We start from the raw sequence: 20,866 nt of genomic DNA, 5'->3' as shown, positions 1-20,866 counted from the left end.
CAGCATTGAAGCCTAATGTTTTGGTTTTGTCTGATATACAAGTTTACATTTTGTTTCTTGCTTTGTGCTGTGTGAAAGCTCTCAAAGCATTGGGATAAAATGACAGCTTTGTGTCCTTATATGAAGTTGGGAGTTTCCCACACACTGGCTATCAAGCATGTAAGGCAGATAGCCACAGTAATGTCTCTTTGTATGACACATTTTCTATTCTGATCATGTGGCAAATGCCCATCCTGGTCACACTGGTTTGAGGGGGAAGTCATGCTGTACTACCCCAGGTCTTAAAGAAGTACCAATTCATGAATAGCCATTTATTCTGAATTGCGATTGTGAACTTTTACATAGGTTTTACCAGGGTATGAGACTGAGATGAGAATAATTGTTTTCTTCCTTAGTGATGAGCACCCTGGCCCTCTGATTTCAAACTATCTTGCAGCCTTTGGGAAAGGATCTACATTGCCTGAAACCAGTGATGTGGCAGGCATATGTTGGGAAGCATGTCATTCTGCTGGTGAACTCAATGAAGCTAGAGGAAGACTGCCTGCCATCTTTTCAACCCTGCCTACTACCCCTGCAATCTTCTTTCAGACTACATGGATCATATGTGTTTACATATGTATGGAGCCTGATGTACCCAGACACAACAGAGCTTATGCATGTGCAGACTGAACTTGAATGCATGTACTGCAAAAGCAGTGTTCAAAATAAGTCTTACTTCCAGTGCATGCACAAATCAGTTGTACAGTGGATCCTATATGCTATAAACCTCTCAGGCTGTGCCTACACACTGTAGCACAAAAAAGTGCTAGAGAAGTGGCTGTATGTCCTGGATTTGTGGACATGCAGACACTGAGATATTTAGAAGTCCTTGACAAATGGCAAAAAACTCAGTAGTTTAGAAGGTGATTCATGAAAGCAATAACCAACTGCTCAAGTTGGTAAAGCAAGAGTGTGGAACGCCTAGCAGAGCTGTGCTGCAGACTTGTTTTTGATTGTGGTCCCAATGCAAGCTCAGTCATAATGCCAGAGTGCAGCATAATTGAGGAATGATGACCATTTACATTACAATGAAACCAATTTAGATTCTTAGATATTTTCAGAGAGCTTGGAAACTGTTTAAACATTGTATATACTAAACTGAGGATAGGAAGTCCAAGGGGATATATTGGACTGGAAATCCATGTAAGAAATTATGAGGATAGGTGTAACTAAACTTCCACTGATATCTCTGACACATCTTGGTGGGGTTCTCCACTCCGTGCCAAATTGACCGGAACTTAACTTTATACCTATTGAATGACTTTTCAGCTGACCAGGCAGTCAATCAAATGAAGCAGTTAACTCAGAAAAAATGACTCCTTGTCTTGCTCTTGAACCCAATATTTCCTTTTTGTATCTTGGAGAAGTTTTAAGTTCTCAGATGGAAAATCCTATCCAAGAGCAAGTAAAGTCACCCATGACATCCTCAAGCACTGCAAAATACAGAGAAATGAGACCCGTCAAAGCAAGCCAAGACAAATAGTACCAGGAGCCTAAAGATACATATATTTCAGATTGAGTAAAAACCACACAGAGGTTTTGCCTAACAAAAAAAAAATGGAATTTTATTAAAAGGAACCCGTTTAATACACAATGTTGCAACAGAGCAGATGAAAATGTATCCACAGAGGAACTGATTCAGCTTAGTTTGAAGTCAAGGAGAGGAATATGGGAAACCCAGTATTTTGGAAAGATAATCAGGAGGCAAGAAAACATGAGTGTAGGTTAGCCTAAGAATGCTGGAACAGAGAAAAAAGCCTCAGTTTTGAGGTAGGGTCAGACACCAGCCTTTCATCTCTTCCCAGTAACTCTGTTTTCCTTCTATGGCATAGTAGATTTTATCCCATAACATGACTGGATGTTTGATTAAGCAAGACATAAAGTTTAATCACCACATAACAGGTAATTTGATTCTAGATACAACTCTTCCAGCAGCTCTTGCCCACATTTGTCAAAATTTTGCCTCATGTAGTTCTTAGACTCATGTCCATACAAAGTGTTGGCCCATAAAGGCAGTGGGAAGTTTGCCATGGTTTCAAAGGAGTCAGGATCTCCCCCACATTCCTCATGTGGCAGTATTTTTGGTATGACAGCAAAATTGAGCATACTTTAAACTTGTTTAATATGTGCAAGGAGTATTAGGAAACTAATCAATGGTGAATCCACTCAATGCCTCATCTTTGCCAACACATATCTGTCCTTCAAAAAGCACAGTCTTTTGCATAGTTTGGTTTCTAAAATGCTCATACTTCTCTATTTTAATCAAGTGAGTGGTAAATTAGCACTGTTTTACAATCTCTTAAATGGGCAGATTAAAATTATATGCTTGAATGATGTTCCACTGAAATTGATCCCACAAAACCTTTCTGGGATGTTGCATAATACCAGGACTTCATGTTGTCCCAGAGGCAGTATCTGAACATACTCTGTCTATCAGCTGTGACTGTTGACAGTCAGACTTTTCATTACCTTCAGCAAATATTTACATTCTACAAATGCGTAAGATCCATTGTAATTTCCCTTGGAAATCTAGAACCAATGTTCTTCTTAATAGATCAGTGGTCTTAATTGACCTATTCTTAATAGGTCGATGGTCCCTTTAGCTCTGTATTTGACAATGGCTAACACTATATATTTGCAGAAAAAAGGTCAGGAAAAACCATGAATAGAACATTTTTTTCATGGTATATCCTACCATAATATCCTGGTTATTTACAATAAAGAAACTTTTAGGCTCTTGGTTTCAGTTAGACAATGTGTTGAAGGTTAATCAAATCAAATTTTAGAAAATACAGTTTGAATGGAATCATAGAAATGTGGAGGTTGAGTCATCCATTCTCATTCAAAGAAGGACTATAGCTTGTCGTACCTTTAAACCCGCCCTCATTATGCAGGTTAAATGAGCAATTGTATTATTCTCTTGGCTTTTCTTCAGACTGGACAAACTTCCTGACATGCTCCTACCCATCACCATGTTAGTGGCTCATACTCAACTTCACATCCACTGTGACCTCCTCAGCTCATCCATGAGCCCTTCTCTTCAGTGCTGCTACTCAGCCAGTTAATTCTCAGTGTATGGGGTAATCCTGCTCCAGATGCAAAACTTTGCACCTCTGCTCTTACAGCTATATGAAGTTTCTGTTAGCCAAATCATCAAGTTTCCAAAAGTCATCCTTTACTGGAGTTCTACTCTTTGGTGGGCCACCCATTACCCTGATATAGTGGATTGTTAGTATTTTTCATCACATTTAGTAATCCTAATTGTATATTTGACATTGTGTATCACAAAAGGGGTATTGGAGCTTTTCCCAAAACATCCAAACAACTGTGAAACACATGAAGAGCAAATAGCCTTATTTTGAAAAAAAAATCTGGTGTGGCTTTGAAGTCACTGCCATCTCCATAGCTGTTTTCTACTCTCCTGTTTGTGTAGATCACCAAGTCAAAGTAGCATCAGTACACAGGTCATGTTGCCATGTTAGGCTAAGTTTGAGACAGGAGCAACTGCATCACATCAGAATGGAAAATAAACAGAAACATACTCACTCTGTGAGCTGAGCTGTACAGGCTGTAAGTCCCTTGACTGCAAGACTAGCATGTGAGAAGTGAAAAGTGAAAGAACAGGAAAGGAAGTTATTTTCTTTGGCTGAAGACAGAATTGGATGATCATCTAAGGCACAAAAGAAAGCATTTAACTCTAACTAAGACTCTTAATAGAATATGCTGGACTTTGAAATAGTAAACCTGATTATATTAATGTATTTTGTGGTTCTAAAAAACCAGAACATTTCCATATCACTTTTTTTGCTTCTAAAATGGAATACTATGTATTAATACTTCAAAGATATATTGAAAGAAGTAGTCAGTTATTAAGTAGTGTAAAGAAAGCATTAGCAACAGCAGTGTTATATGCCCACATCAACATGGGCACTACTACCTTGTCTTATGTTAAGGTGTGGCCTTTGCCATTTGCATGCCTATGTATAGTCGGCCTGCCAGAACTCCATTAATATCTGTGTAATTTTATACAACAGCTTGTAATAAATAGATATGCACATGCTTACAGGATTAGGCTCTGATCTGGAATAAAGACTCATTATAGCATCTGGAAGAAATGCAAATTTTTTTTAATATATACAATAGAAGATTTTAATATTTCAAAATTTGGAATGAAACTAAGAAGTGTTGAGTCTTTTCATGGCATGCTGCCTCAGTTCTGGGGAAGCCTGTTTGCCTCGCCCCCACATGTCTGGGGAATTGGGATTGCCAAGAAGCCACAAAGTGGAGGGTCCTTCCTTCCCAGCCCTCAGCACTCTGTCAAACCCAAGGCAAAGCAGCCTGTAAGCTCGAGATCTCCTAGAACCAGCCAAATGGCTGTTCAGAAGAGAACTGGCAGGCTCATTTGTCTTGGAAACCTGCCTAGATTCCATTGGAAATTGGTCAAAAATGGAAATTCTTTTGTGGAACATTTTGATTTCAGTGAATGGTATACCCTGATGAAGAAATGCTTCATGAGAAATTTTCTACCCAGATTGTTCTCTGTTGGAAGTAGATAAAGCTATTTTTATGGGGTTTTTTTGTTTGGTTGGTTGTTTTTGTTGTTTTGTTTGTTTTGGTTTTTTGTTGTTTTTTTTTTTCACTCCCACATGGTTTGGTAGGATCAGGTTAATGAGAAAAGCACTCTGAATATTCAGTGGCATTTGGTTTCAAGGTTTTGTTCCAAGAACTCCTCCCTCTAGCTGAAATCTAAGTTCCAGCTCTATCATTCAGGCTTCAACAGGGAAATTGTTATCAAGTGAAGCTGATACCAGAATACAATTAATTGCTCTCTACTTCCATATTTCTTAAATGTTCATAAATTATCTTAAGAACAATTAATTGAACTAGAAGCTGCCTCTGATTAAAGACAGGCATTAATACCAGATTAGTTCTAAATATAGGAAAGGGATATTACCTATGGAAATCCTGGTGTATCTTTCTGTAAGCAGTTTTTATTCACCTAGACAGCTTCTAATTGTGCTACAAGAAATAAAATCTTGTATCCTCAAAAGCAGGTGGGATTTTCTGGTTATTTCACTTCTAAAATGCTACTAAGTAAAAAAAAAACAACACTCTGTGACTAAGTATATTTTATTGGTAGGTGGGCAAATATCAGATTAATATCATTTGTTGCTGTGAAATCAATGAGAATTCTGTTAATGAAGATGAAATGTTTCTTCAAACACTACAAAGACTAAATATCTTTCCTCAGTTAATCATCAGAGGCCTTATCATGCTAAAGAAAAATAAAATTATTTAGGTGAGTGATCTAACCAAGCCAACATACCATGCAGAGGAGAAATGCGGTGGCTGTAATATGGTAGGAGTATGGTAGACTCTCTCTTTTTCGAGATTTTCAGGTGTAATCTTGGCACACAAGACCTGAAGAAAACTCCCATGACACGGGTGCAATACTGCTGAAAGGAAAATACGCTTGGCTGTGTAATGCCAAAATCCCTGTTCTACTCCCAGTGGTCTATCCCGTCCTGGTTCTGTTAAAGAACACTGCTCCCAATGGCATTCCAGATGATGGAGTATTGCATTGCTAAATAAGCAGCTACAACCAAACTGTAAGAGTCTATGAGAGTTTTAGAGAAGTGAAATATCTTCAAAAAAGATCTTGATAGATAGCAGAAATTATATAAAAAAGGCTACGACTAGAGGTCAAAAAATCAGCTGCATAAATATAGGACTGGAAACTCCCAGCAGGGTGGCAGATCCACTGATGAGGATGTAGAGGTCATACACAGCCACAGCCAAGCATCAGTAATTGAAATTGCTGTGGCAAAAACAGAAGAAAACTTCATGTAAGAGTACTGTGTGTCATAGATAATTTTACGTTGGTAACGCCTAAATAGGAAAGGTGTATTAAGGTTTGGCTACCATTTTTCAAAGAAATTGTAATCCAGAGAAGGAGACTGAAAGTGTGTAAAACATGATCTGTGAGTAAGGATTAGAGAGAGTGTGACTGTTTTGTTTAGGGAGGGCTGAGAGATAACAGAAGAAAAAGTCTCCAAACAAGAATAGCACAAACAAGAATAGCACAAGCAAAGCAAATATGTGATTCTTTGTATGTCGTCACTGTGACGTGATGAGAGGAAGAAATGAGCACTAAAACAAGGAAGTTAATGTTAGACATTAGGATCATAAACATAGATAAGTAATGGCATGGATGATTTACAGCGACCAGACTCTGCCGCACCAGATGGAGTGTGCAGGAAAGTTTCATGATTCTGATGGGAAGCAGAAAGGTGGATTAGGAGACCACCAGAGGCCCTTTTCAGCTTCTTCCTGACTTCTATGAAAACTATGTGTATCTTTATCTGATCAACAAATCAGTTCTAGCAAACTCTAAAAGGAACAGATTGAGGGATTAATTTAAACTATTTTACCCAGAGAAATATCTTCAGCAATTTGTAACAAAAATTCAGCACTTCAAGAAGGAAAGTACATTAAAAGGATACTTTATAACTCAAATCTGTTACAGTAATAATCCTGTCTATTCTAAATGGAGTGACTTTAATTTCAGTGTGTCCTGCCTAGAAACTAACTGTGCAACAGAACAGACTTTCGCTCCTCCAGTATTTTCCTTTCTTCTTCCTTTATGCTCTGTTTGCAAGAAATAAAAGTTTAGAATTCAAGTCTTGCCTAGATTATTTCTAAGTACTTAATAGATTTTCCTTTTGACAAGTTTTATTGCTGAAAATAAACAACAAAAACAAACAACAAAAAAAACCCACAAAAACAAAACACTCCCTTGCCGCCGCCACAAAAGCCCAACCCCAACCAACCAAAAACCCCTACCCCACAAACCAATGAACAAAGAAGAAAAAGAAAGACCACATTCAGGCAAATGCAAACCCCAAAATTGCTGTGTGTTTTGTTTTAGGGGTGTTGCTAGAAGGGACTGTTAGCACTTTATTTCAGAAGTACAAAACATTTTGTGCATATACACTGCAAGACACAGGTGTAATGTCACATTCTGTAGAAGTAGTGAGGTTTTCTACAGATACAGAACAAGGTCAAAAGACAGGCCATGGCCTGCTGTGCAGACCTGATGGAAGAAGTTCATGTTTTGGAGAAGTTTGCCTTCCTCTGGATGTTGTGCATCTCTGCATTTTTAGGGGCATGGATCTAGGTGATTTTTCTGTCTGGACAATCTACAAACTAGTATTCAAGTTGAAACTTGAACACAAGTTTAACAAACTGGGTGAATGGACCCAGCAAAAGCAGAGCACAAAACACCACAGCACCAAAGGGAGTCTGTCTTGGAATAACTTACAAGCTGCATCTTCTTGTACCTCATGGGCTCTTTCTTTTCTCTGATGTTTGTACAGCACATTGCAAAACAAAGCAAACATTCTTTCAGTGTCATTATTTGAACTAAAATGTAAGTTATCTGGAGTTGTATCATATGGAATAAATGTTTTTAAAATTCAATAAAAGTCATACTTTCTTTTGTCAGAAAATCTATGGTAGTAGGCTTGTACAGTATTGAAGCCAGCAGCATGAGAAACAGTTAAAAGTGCTGATGTATAGGGAGGGGCTGTCATGCTGCAAAAAGGAGGTGTCAGTTCTGACAGGGCTTAATGAGACTATTATTAAAATTGGCTGGTTCTCACACCATACCACTTTGGCTACTGAGATAAGGCTCCTTCAAAGACATCTGAGTTTAAGTAACCATATCAGCTCTGTAGTAGAAGGAAATAACCACTGCTGCTGAGCTCAGAAAACCACTATGCTTGTAGTGAATAGAAAGTCTCCACTGCATTTGTTTTATTGCTCAGAAAGGCTGAGCCCATGTCCCAGCCAGAAGAGCCTTTGAAGCAGGTGCTGGTTAGCTGCAGGAGAAGCCAGAGTCTGCTTGCATTTCCCTATGAATGTTATTGTGCTTCCTTGAGATGCTCAGCAATACCATTGCTACATAGATACATAGAGGCATAGCACCAGTGTGAAGATAGCAAGTGAACAGTATCAGAGGGGCCTATGTGTCACTAGATGGACACAAAAGAACAACACTCACGCGGTCAGGTTGCGAGAGAAAAAAGGAGGCAGTTTATTTTTTTCTTGGGTTTATATCATTTTTGGAGTTCGACCAGAGATTGGGCAATGAGGTTGACATCTCTCTGACCCCACTGGTCAAATTAGAAGTCCATCAATTGTCCCTCCTCCAGAAAGGAATGTGAAAACAACCACTTTGTTTATGTTACAATCCGTGAGAAACTCCAGTACAAAAATGCAAACATCAGAAGGCTGAAAAGATCAGGGCGACACATATGGGTTAAATGAGGAGCCAACAACTTCCAAGTCATCCCAGAAGTTCTCATTTTTCTGGTTCTTTTGCCCACAGCTGCAAAGCAGTGCTTTCTAACCTCAGCATCCAAACTGCCATAGCTTCCGTATTTTAGTCTCAGAGTACTGTATCTTCTGGCCCTTGAAGACATCATTTTTGCTGTGTGATCTCATGGCTGGTGAACCATAAGCTCTGCTGCATCACCATTTATCTGTTCCTGGAGTTTCCACAGTTACCAGGGATCTTTTCATTAGATTTGAACTGCCTGTACTGGCTCAAGCCTAGTCTGGTCTCTAGATAAATCTCTTTGACCTGAAACCTGCATCTTGGTCTGCTGCACCCAAAGTCTGTTTACTGTCCAAGTTCTCTTTTTCACTTTCAAGGACATCCAGATGCCTCCAGTACCAGCTCTGTAACTCTGGTTAGAGCTCAAATCCCCTTTTCAGGGCTGTGCCTATCAATCTAGCTGAGGATGCAATTTCTTTTCTGTGGTCTAGCCAAGCATGACAGTAGGAATGGAGTGATAACCACATCCTCTGCACTTTTTATCTTACTAATCACTTGAAGATTAGGTGGATGGGGTTCAATCATTCCATCCTGGTGAAAAATATGTGAGCTGGCAGAATCCTTAATTATACAGGCTGCTTTCTATTTCTGGATACACAGGATTTAACATTTTTTATTATAATAGCACCTTGGGACCTAAGTACAGTCTCTACCCTGCAGATATTTGCTGAACTGCCCTGTCTTTCTGTCCCATCACAGAAGATGAAATTCTTTCCTTTCCACTAGAAAAACACAGACATGATAACTACTGACAGTGGTTGGTAAGACAGGGGAAGTGGTTATCTTGATTAAGCACTAAGGTGTGGGTGGACACAGAGAGACTGTCCATCAATTCCTCTCTCATCACTTGTGATGTGTTGTAAAAAATAGAGCACATTCCTCACACATTCACACAGGTGGGGAGAAAGAAGGCTGGAAACTTGTGGCTTCTAGCAACAGGAAACATTCCTACTCCTATCTGCAGATCTGCCCCTACAAAATACCAAGTGCCCTGGCAGCAGGATCCAGCAGCTTGGTCCAGGAAAACAGTTGCACCATCTAAGCCTGAACCTGCAAAAACACCAGGTGCAAGCCACAAGTGAGAGCAGGGGCAGACTCCCTGGTATGGGGAAGAAGGTCCCCACACCAGGGGGACCTCACGTGACCTCACCTGCAGGCAAAGGGCATTTTCTTCTTGCTGGGCCTTGGATCTCAGATACCGAAGAAAAACTTGTGGGGCCTTAGGTTATTATCCATTGCTACTCTTCCACATGGGCAGCATTGATATTGGCCACAGGAAGCTGTGAACATGTCAGGCATAACACTATGGCTCTGGTAGTGAGGGTCAGGGACATGGTGGGCCAGGTGGTTTTCCGGTTGATCCTGCCGAGAAAGGAAAGACAGGTCTTGAGGAGGAGTGGACAGACACTGCAACTGGCATCATGCAACTGGCATCAATAACAGGGATATGGTTTTTATGGTTATAAGATCCTTTCTGAATGTCAACTACTGCTAGCAACAAATGGTGTTCCTGACAAAGAGGAGCTAAAGTAGCTCTGCTACACGACTGGCAAGCATGGTAAGGAGAGCTGTAAATTAGGAATGACAAAACAACAGGGAAGGAGATGACGGCCTACCATCAAATAAGGAAGTGGTGTGGGATGAGGTGCAATTAACAGGGTGAAAGAGGTCAGCTTAAGTGAATATACAGCAATAAGAGAGTGCCAACGGCATGACATCATGGAAAAAGCTTTCATATCTTTTTCTGGGATATCTGCTCGACCTGGTGCCTTATCTGGCATGCTTGTACATGAATGCATACAGCATGGAGAATCAATAAGGGGGATTAGAGGTCTGAATGCAGTTGCAGAGCTGCAATATCTCATTGGAATCACTGTGATGTCATGGCATAGTTCACACATGGGGGTGGTGCAACTGATGGATACCAACAGTTTAGCGAGGACTAGGAGGGAGGGGAGGAACTGACCTTTTGAGAGAGAGCAGAAGTGATTCGTGGAGCTCTGCCTTGGGAAAGGTAGGATCTGGTTGAGAGCCTGTGGATCAAGAAAAATATCTTACTGAAATGAAACACTAATAAACTTGGAAGCAAACTCCATATGTTTTCTATGACAAACAGTTACATTTGGAAGAGGTTTATTGTGTGGAAGAATTCTCATGCTGTCACAAGATGTTCAGAGTGGTGCTTGTGACCTTTTACAATGCAGCTCATGAACAATACAGTCTGTAGTCTGTCTTTCTCTGGACATCTACAATTTCCAGCTGGTGATGCTTGTTCTTGATCCCCACAAGTACAACCTCAGCTGGAAACGTTCCTCAGATGCTTCTCATCTAAAACTGGAGCACTGATTTTAGGTCCCTACCTACTGTTACCCAGACATCTCATAACAAACCTGGTATTTTTGGCTGCTTGTAAATTAATTTTTGATACCGACAGGATGAAGTCACAAAAATATATACTGAATGTATATATTTTAAATTTTACCACATCATTAGACAAACACTAAGTAATACATTCTCTTTCAGACACACATGCATACTGTTTATGTAAAACTTGATAACACCAGTCAGAAAGTCCACAGGACGTAATTTTAAGGAAGATTTTTTCATGTATGTTTGGAGAAGGCAGGAGAGAAGAGAGGAGTGAGCTTCATGCTGTACTTATACATTTTACTTCTATTTATAGTTAAAAAGACTCACAACTTGGGGAAAATCACATTTTCCATTTTCTTCAAGGCAAACTGCCTGTAGTATTCTCTAGGGAACTTTCTTCCTTTTTTTCCTTCTCTATAATATTTAAAAGAGGGCTTAGGGTTGCATCTTATTTATCACAGCACTGCAATACTAGTGCCATCAAACGCAGAGTGTTTCCTATGACTGTGCTATTGTGTTGAGAAAAGTCATTTCTATACCATAGATATTCCAAATTTTGGAGAGCTGTGTCTCCACCAGTAATCTTAATTGGCTCAATAACCATGGCCCATTCAAAGTGCCATGGAAAGGATTGCTAGGGCAGAAATATTAATTCATAGCATACGAACATGAAGTTTAGGCTTACAGGGAAATAGTACTTTTAAAAGTCACCAGAAATTACTTTGATACCAGAACTGATAATCAAGCTTGGTGACTAATTAGCAGAACATCTCTTGCCAGAGGCAATGATCAACAGAACAAAGGTAAAGCATCTGAAAGGGTTTGCTTCTGTATTTTACTCTATTGTAATTTATCCCTGTTATCCTTCGGATGCTAAATGAGGCTTGCAATACATCCAGTTTTCCTCTAACTACATGAAGGAAATGTTTTGATTCTTAATAAAACCCAAAATCATAGTGCAATGCTATGATTTCACTTAGTAAAAAGATGCAGTTGTGAGAGACAAGAAAGTTCAGGTGAAATGCTAGAGACACTAGCAAAGAAATTTGTCAAAGATGTAAATAAGGCCAACAAGGTCATTTCTGTTCAGGCCCTATGCACTCAAATTCTTAAAATACTTTGGTTTCTGATGTTACCTATAAATAGGTATAGTATATGCATATGTTTTTCCTAGACAGTGTAATCATAAAACCAAGTTATTCTGTTGATTTATCGTTCAATAAATATAAACACTTTCTACTTAAAAAATGTAAATTTAGAACATATTAGGTCATGATGAAACATTTAGAATATATGTGGCTATGAAACACATTCTGTTTCATGACAAACTTAATCTACAGAAGAAAAAATGGTCAGTCCATCACAGACAATAATAAAAGCAAACTGCTGTAGGTATAGATATTTATACTTCTTATGGAATACCTCTACTTAATGGGCATAGCAATTTTAATATATGAAAAAATGGACAATTACAAGACAAATGAGAAATAAAAAAGGAAAAGAGGAACTGTGAGCCTTCTTGAGGCACTGAGAAGGCTGGCATACACCTTCTTATTTGGTTCTATCAGCTGCCACGTTTCCAGGGAAGTGTGACTCTACACCCTCTGTGTGTTGTGGCACATTTTCAGGCAAGTAAATAATCAATGCAATTCAACTGCAGCTGTTCTCAAGTCTAACTTGTTTCTTTGACTTTGATACAGATGTATTCTGAATATTGGTTATTGTGCAGATAATATTTCCTCTTTAAATAATTTGATATTGCTGCTTATGTAATCTTTTTAAATGTTTGTTTCAATTGCAAACATTTGCTTATCAAAGGAGTCAGCCTCTGTTAGATAACCGACCTTATCAATCTGTTATTGCAGTGCCACTTAATTAGTAAGCAGGGGAACATGGGGAAAATTAATAGATGAAGCACTAATTGTCAAACTATTATAGATCTATCTCATAATTTAGAACTAAAAGTTATAAATACCTTCTTTTTTTGTCTAATGCTCCCGCTGGGTACTCCCTTGCCTATTTTGAGATTACAGTATGCCAGAAACTTCATTGTGTTGTGAAAATTTACTAAAGAAATTACTTGATTGATGTTCAAATAACCACCTCATATCAAGGACCAGTCGGTCTCAAAGCATGCTATTTTAAAACCAATAAAAGAAATATCTATTGCCCAGAAGTCGTTAAAATAAGACACAGAAACTTCCTTTTCTCTACCTGACACTGATGATGTGCCCTACATTTCGGTTGTGGCTTTGTTCTGTGCTAAGAGAGGTGCCACGCTGATTTTGTAAAAATGCTCTCTCGCTGGTTTGACAGCAGTGGAATTCATGGAGTCTGGAGCTCTGCCTCCCCAGCACTTTCCTTACCAGCCCCAGCAACAGTCCGGGTGAGGGAGTTAGGCCGGTGGAAATCCTCCGCAAAATAAAATGCTGTTTTTCCTGCTTGTGTCCCCACCCACCCACTACCCCAACTCCCCACCCGCCCCAGCTGATGGCAGGGCCAGAGGAAAATCAGTGCCAAAAAAAATAAGATTAAAAAGAGACAGGGATTATCTTTTCTCCTTATGCAGTAACACAGAACGCCTCAGTCCTGCTGATCGTAATGTTTTTGACAGAAAAAGGTTGGACTATATTTTAAAACATAAAATGCCATTTCTGTTCGGTAGCAGGAGATAACTTTCGGTGTGTTTGGGTAAAAAAAGAAAAGGTGTGTGAAATATAACTCGGTGTCCAAGTCCCTCCCGGCGCGGGCACCAGGCTGAGGTGGGGCACGCCCGGCCCGCTCAGTGCGGAGGCGCCCCGGGCCCGGGCGGGGCGGGGAGGGCAGAGCGCGGCCCCCGCGCCTCCCGGGGCGGCCCAAGGGCGGGGCGGGGCGGGCCACGGGCCCCGGGCAGGGCGCAGCGGGGCGCGGCGGGGCGGGGCGGGGCGGGGCGGGGGTCCCGGTCTGTCACCGGCAGCGGGCGGGGCGCTCTCTGCCCCTCCTCCGGCTGCGCAGCGGCGGCGGCTCCGCTCGGTTCCTGCTCGGGCCGGGGCAGCCTTCGCGGCGCGGCCGCCGAGGGGACGCCGCGCGACGTGTCCGCGTCCTTCGGCCCCGGTAGGTGCTCGCGTTCTCCGCGGGGCTGCGCGGGGGGCGGGCCCTGCCCATCTCCCGCCGGGCGTCCCGCCGCCGGCTCCGCCGCCCGGGCGCGCATCGCTCTCCTCTGCGCGGGGCGGCCGCCGGCCCAGCCCCTGCCCTGGCCTGGCCCCAGCCCCTGCCCTCGCCCCGGCTCTCCCCGGGCCGCCCGGCCCTTCCCCCATCCCCTCCCGCCCGGCAGGGAGGCGGGCCGGGGCCGCGGTCAGGGCGCTGCGCGGGGGTCTCGTCCCGTCCTCCGCCGTCCCGGCCCGGTGAGGGGTCAGGCCAGGCCGGAGGCGGCGGTGGGGCAGGAGCGAGCGCCCGGAGCTGCCGGCGGGGCCGGGCGGGAGGAGGCGGGCGGTGGGGCCGGCAGCACGCCGCGGTCCTGGGAAATGAGGGAAATGCTGGCAGCGTGGCAGCCCCTTCCTGCTGGAACTCGGTGAGCCCGGTGGAAAGGAGGTGGTGCCGCTGCTCGGTGGCGGCGTTCCCTTGGCTTCCCTGGGGAGCACGGGGTCGCGGGCGCTCTCGGCCCGTGGGTTGTAGGGCTCGGCTCTTGTTTAACTAAAGCGCTTCATGCATCCTTCCAGAAGGCAGCCCTGAACTCCTGGGGAAGTTAAATGTGCTCTTTGCAGAGAGATACTTGTCGAAGCAGCCTGTGTGCCTTTGGTTACTTGGTCTCTGAGTTGCTACGTAGGAAAACATATAGAAACTATGTAATTTTTTTTATCCTTTTAGGTAAATGCTACCATAGGTTAAATCCCATGTTTGGCTGAGCCACTAAGGGGCTATGTAACTCACTTGACTTATTTGTCTTCCCATTTTCTCACATTTAAAAGAGTTTAAATGGCAACGTAATAACTCCAGACTTGGGTAAAGATCTTTGCATATACCGGCTATTTGAATATTCTGTGTGGCCTGTTGTACCGCACAGACTTGAAGCTCTTGGTCGCTCTTTGCTGGTGAACCCCACTGGCTGCTCCTCTCTTTTAACAAAGTTTTTATTTAGTACTAATTGGGGAGTTATTTAGAAAAATAATCAAAACCACAAACTCACACCAGAAATGGCTACTTAATGACTGTCATGTTGTTCTCTTTTTTTAAAGCTTTCAAAACTTCTCAAGGTATGAATGTCTTTATTAGCACATGTTTTTCCTCCGGGTCTTTTTTAAGTATGAAGAAATCTTTTTAAACTGTTGATTTGCATAGTTGTTTGTGTGGCAGAACAAGTTTCGTGACTTGCTTTAAGCCTGCAGGTAGGCTCTTCACAAGCTAATAGCTTGCTATTGTCATGTAACAACATCTCATCACTTCAGGGTGGAGGAAGCACCTGTTTGTTGCAGGCCGTTGCCTCCATCGCTTTCTGACCGCTTCACCCAGTAAGAGTGCAGAGCAAATAGATAGTAATAGTGATAATCATAGTTGCTTCATGGAACCAGGAGTTCCTCCCCAGCCTCTCTACGTGCAGCTCGAGTGCTTCAGGGCGTATGTGCTCTACATAGAATGGTTTGGGCTGGAAAGGGCCTTAAAGACAATCTATTTCCAGCCCCCCTCTGATGGGCAAGGACACCTTCCACTAGACCAGGTTGCTTAAAGCTCCATCCAGACTTGGCCCTGAGTGCCTGGTTACCTGCTACCTCTCTGGCAAACTTGTGTCTGATCACCATCCAGGTACAACCTGAGGCACACCATTTGTCACTGCTCCAGTCCTTGGACATTGGGCTACAGCTGACTGACTACACTGACTACAGCTCTTAGAGTGCGACCATCCAGCCACCCACATCTAATGAGAGCTCTTAGTGCTTATAGAAGGGAGGGATAATGTAGACAGAATTTAAAATTTTAGTGGAACTCTGGAAAATTAATATTTAAGAATGAATTCTTGAATGTTTAGTTTTCAGGTTTTGGGGGAAAATACTAAGATGCAGGAAACAGATTTTTAATTTTTTTTAAATTAAATCATAAAATGGATTGATACTGTGCAAAAATACCTGTCTGCTTACAGATTGTGTTGCAGCCTGAAGATTAGGTGTCCATAAAATGAATCCACAGTAGACATAGAGAATTTGTTCTTAAAGATTTGAATTGATCAAAGAGAATTTGTTATTCAAATAGAACTTAGGTTCTGGTTTTAAAACTTGTAGTTCTAGTGAAGTCAGGGAACTGACATGTGAGTGTAATGGCTGCAGGTTTTTCTAGTTATATCAGTAATCAGTATGTCCATGAGTCATTATATGTCATATATATGTTTCACTTCTCAGATTTTCACTAAAATTTGCTGAGATTGCGTAGGACTTGAGGCATAATTATTGTAAACCTCCATGTTTCACTTCCAGTGGCCAGCTGCATTGGTCCTGTGACAATGTTTTGCTGTCAACAGTACTGGAATTATTGTCATTGTTTTGCAGTTTAGAAGGATCTGTCTGAGAAGTCTCACGTTGGTCTGAAACCAAGATTGTACAAAATTCTCAGAAAAAATGTAATTTGCATTAGTGTCAGAAATCTGATAGTCCTGCACTGAAATCATGACATGGGTGAGCAAAGCTAGCAGCCTGATGCTGCTGCAGTTTGCCTCTCAACACTCTTGGAAGTTGTCCTCTGATCTGAGTTATATCTCTTTCACTACATTAAGTTTCCTTAGTGAGCAAAGCCATGAGAACTGGAACAGCCTGGCAGGTGAGCTCCCCCATCTCATCAATTTTTATGCTTCCTAATACTATATATGCCTGAGGTCTTGTGGCATGAGAACATGATAGAAGAGTGATGAGGAAGTAACTTTAAACTGGTATTGCTGCTTCAAATCTCATTTCCTAGTATTTCTTAGATTACGCATCTGTAACCTATAAATAGGTGCTCCTGGCTTCCTGCTGCATCATCTAAAATTCTGTGTCTAACCATGAATCCAAGCATAGCCTCCTCATACTTTTGTTAAAGGTACATGCATCCTGAGATGACTTCAAGAATTTTGTTAAAATAAATAAACAAATATTTTTCTGGGTTAATTTGTAACTCTAATTCCACCCTGTAATTTGTTTCTATCTGCTTGTGTCTCGGTGTTGTCCACAAATTTAAAAATACTGTCCTTCTTCAGTAGTTCATTTATGTTTATAATAACTGATGGATGACTATATTAAATGATATTTCACCCAAGATTCCTGAAATTCAATCACACTGAAGTTTTCACAGGGCATTAACAATAGTTACTCTTTTGGAATTATTCAAGTAGTTTTGCTCCCCATATACAGTACTGTATTTTTATAATACAAAAATAGTTTTATTTTGATTTGCAAACTGAGCTGCACCAGAGCATTTTCCAGCCTTGACCTCACATATCCTCAGTGCCAAGAGTTGTGAGACAGACTTTGTGGAAGATAGGAGAAACTGTAAGAGTGTCAGGACAGAGGGAGCTGCTGGAGTAAATTTGGCTCTGCATTTGATGTGACTGTTGAGTCAGGATTAGTGGCAGAAAGTTGCACAATATGTTTATATGTACAAACACGTGCTAGTTCTCATGATAGTCCAGTTAAAATCTTATCATTGAAATCCATGACAGTCTCCCCTCTATTCATAAACCTTGCTTTCTGACTGGCTTCCTTCCCTTCTCCCACCCTCTCTCCAGCTGTCTTTTGTCTGAGGAGAAAGTAACCATCTCCTAGTAGCAAAGATTTTTTTATTTTATTTTGATCTGTTTTGCTATCACCAGTTAGTTGAGTCATCATTTCACAAATGTTTAGGCTGGTGTTTGCTGGTATTTCTGCTGCCAGAAAGCCACTGACCTGCTCCCAGACACTTAATTCTGCTTTTGGATCAGCCTTGATACTCTTGCACTTTGTAGGGGAAGTGGTGGAGCTGCCATGGCTGCTTGTGTGTGTGCTGGTCAGCTGAATATCAGTGACACATGAATGGTTTTGGAACTGCATTTGAGTTGATTCAGGCGGAGGTTTATTAAAGGAGTTCCCATAAGAATTAGAGAATTTTTCTTAAAACAGCATGATCCAGAGGGGGTTGCATCGGGAATTGTTAGAGTATGCAGTGGTTGCATATCAGCGTCTTTGTGTCAGCTGTGCATAGAGTCTCAGTGGTAAGGTCACTGTAATAAGCACCTTTCTGTCACTGAGGGATGCTGGTCCTCAAAGGGGCCTGTATGTTCCTAATGTGGTAAATTTCTACATAGGTAATGACATATGGTGAATTGCTATGCAGGATAATTTTAGGTTTCTCCACTCATGATGATGGTTACATTATAATATCTCAAATGATAGAAAATGTCTGTGTTGGATTTTGCTTAGTGGATGTATACCAGTTGTTAACTAAATATTAAAATGTACAAATGATGTAATATATATATAGTATTATATATATATAAAATAATACCTTGTCCCTAGTTGTTTTTTGGGTTGTTTTTTTTTTTTTTTCCTGTGTAATTATTCTTCTCAGGTATGGCTTCTTGTTTTGGTAGTGGTTGCTGTAAGATTGCACCTTGCCAAAATAAGATGTAAGTTGTGGGTCTTTGTTTTGATACCTTCATGCTCAGAAACTTAGAAACGTCAGGTTTTGGGGCTGTCTTGTGTGTCTTCAGTAGGAAGAAGTGAGTCACTCTAGAGCTGTTAAGAATCATATCAGTGACTGACTTCCTCTCCATTTTCAAGCATCTTTCACCTCATCACTCAAAAATGATGGCCTGTCCAGTGCTAATATGGACCAGTAGCAATGCCTTACCTGCACCACAGAAGCACTTTGGTTCTGGGTGCCTCATGCACATGGTGGTTTTCAAGCACCATTCTCATATGTGCAGAGTGGTCCCATTAGCAGTATCCTGTAGACATAGCATGGTGCGTTGAACCTGCTGCTGCCCTTCTCAGAGCTAGTATGTAATGCTTTCTCTGCTGGGTGCTCTGCTCAGGCACTGACATGCTCTTTTAATCCTGCAAATGGCCAAAATTTATCCAAATGCTACCTCACATGGGAAATGAGTAGAGGACAAGAGGGTCTGCAGTGGAGCATGATTTCAGTGTCCCTTAGAACAAGAAGAACTAGGGATACCAACAGTGCTGTGAGCGGTGACTGTCACTGCGGAGTGCTTTCCCCTAGTTTCCTGGTGAGATCAGCATGCTCCTGAGCAAAGGTTAAAAGTCCTCTCCAACAGCCTCAGATCATACTGAGCTTTTGTTAAAGAAGCTTAAATGCTTGGTAGGTAGTATAGATTGGGTTTTATTTCTGACAGTGTGTGCGAGATCTCCCTTGTTATTATTAGTAGTCTTAATCCTCTCTGCCTTGCAAAGTATATAGAAACTCCATGGCTTGCCATGTGTGTAGTCTTGGTATGCATCTCCAGGATGAGGTTGGTGTGGTGGTCTGTGCAGTAAGTGAATCTCATTCAAAGGATGATCATCTCATTCTGACACCTTAAACCTACTATCTAGAGTCTTACTGTGGTTGGAGAGAAGAGTAGTGTGGCAGAGCTGATTGGTTTTTCTGCAATAAACTTGGAACTGTAGAGGAAGTGTTTGTAGTGCTCCTTTCCTTTTCTCCTTGCTTGCTTGATAAATTTATTTAAAATGGGACTCAGTGTAAAATGATGTTCCATAACTATGCCATCAAGTAAATTTATGTGGTGGTTGTAAGTGGTTTTATCAGGTCCTCAGTAAATGAGAGATGTACAGCTCCTGGAGCAGGTCCAGCAGTGGTGGTTAAGGCGTGGAGTATCTCTTTCAAGGAAAGGCTGAGAGAACTGGGCCTGTTCAGCCTTGAGAAGAGATGACTGAGAGGAGACCTCATCAATGTCAGTATCTGAAGGAAGGGCATCAAGGGGTTGGAGCCAGGCTCTGCTTGGTGGGGCTGAGCAATAGGACAGGAGGCAGTAGGCAAAATCTGATGCATGGGAAGTTCCACCTTAATAGAGATCTTCTGAGGAAGAGCTTTACTGTGCGGTGACCATGCACTGGAGTGGGTTGCACAGAGCAGTTGTCGAGTCTCCCTCACTGAAGATACTCAAGAACGGGATGTAATCCTGTGCCATGTACTCTGGGACCACCCTGCTTGAGCAGGGACGGTGTACCAGATGATCCTTCCAACTTTACCCATTCTGTAAAGTCACAGTAATTATATATATTTTATTATTACTTATTTATTATTACTTATTATTTATTGTTCTTCATGCACGTATCCTCTGGTATGGCAATTCTGTTGAGAATTGCTCTGTAGCAGGGCAGGATTAATATTGCTTGATAGTGTTGTAGTAGTTTAATAAGAGGCTTGGTATTTATTGATGTGAATGCTCTTATATATTTAAAACATCTACTAGATTCTGACAACAACTTCAAGTGAGACATGGTGGTCCCACGGATTAATGTGTTTCAGAGCTTTATTTACTTCCTGTTGTGGAAAAACTGAAGAGACTTTGCTGTCTCGTGAAATCAAGGTCATACTTTGTTTCTTGAAAGTATGACAGAAAACAAGTAATTAGTTTCGAACTGGTGGTAATTACAGTAGCGTTTCAGTCACAAAATAGTTTGAGGTACCTCATTCTCTTAAATATTTATTCTCAGATTTATGTAGATTGCTGTGATGAAGTGGGGAAGTAAGTCAGTGAATGAAGTTCAGTGATTTGTCCTTGATGATTTTTTCTGTCTGAACTTTGATACGTGGTATTATCCAACTCCGTGAAACACAGAGCTAAGATTCTCTTCAATAGGTATGTCAGCAGCAATGGTACAATTTACTTTATCACATATAAGTAGTGTGGGTTTTAGAGACCATAAATCACATTCTTAACTATGGACATGAACTATGAAGAGTAAATTTTTGTAATAATTGAGAAGAATCTTCAAAGTATGGATTGAGTGCTTATACGGCTGGGGTTTTTTTGTTGTTGATTGGTTGTGATGCTTTTTTTTTTTTCCTTGGATTGGTTTGGTTTTGTTGTTTTAATTGCAAAAGGAATGTGGGTTG

At 41.4% G+C, this 20,866-nt stretch overlaps 1 protein-coding gene across 1 annotated transcript in view; it reads left to right on the top strand.

Annotated features, from left to right (window-relative positions):
• The first annotated feature begins 13,818 nt into the window (after nucleotides 1-13,818).
• The window catches only part of FAM3C (FAM3 metabolism regulating signaling molecule C), a 29,931-nt gene continuing 22,883 nt past the window's right edge, over nucleotides 13,819-20,866 (top strand). Inside the window, exon 1 of the mRNA XM_083859021.1 lies at nucleotides 13,819-13,900. The gene's annotated coding sequence lies outside the window, so the exon portion shown is untranslated. The remainder of the gene's footprint in view (nucleotides 13,901-20,866) is intronic.

Source organism: Zosterops lateralis (assembly GCF_965231275.1).
Source record: "Zosterops lateralis genome assembly, chromosome: 4".
Lineage (NCBI taxonomy): Eukaryota > Metazoa > Chordata > Aves > Passeriformes > Zosteropidae > Zosterops > Zosterops lateralis.
This window is presented reverse-complemented; position numbering and strand designations above follow the sequence as displayed.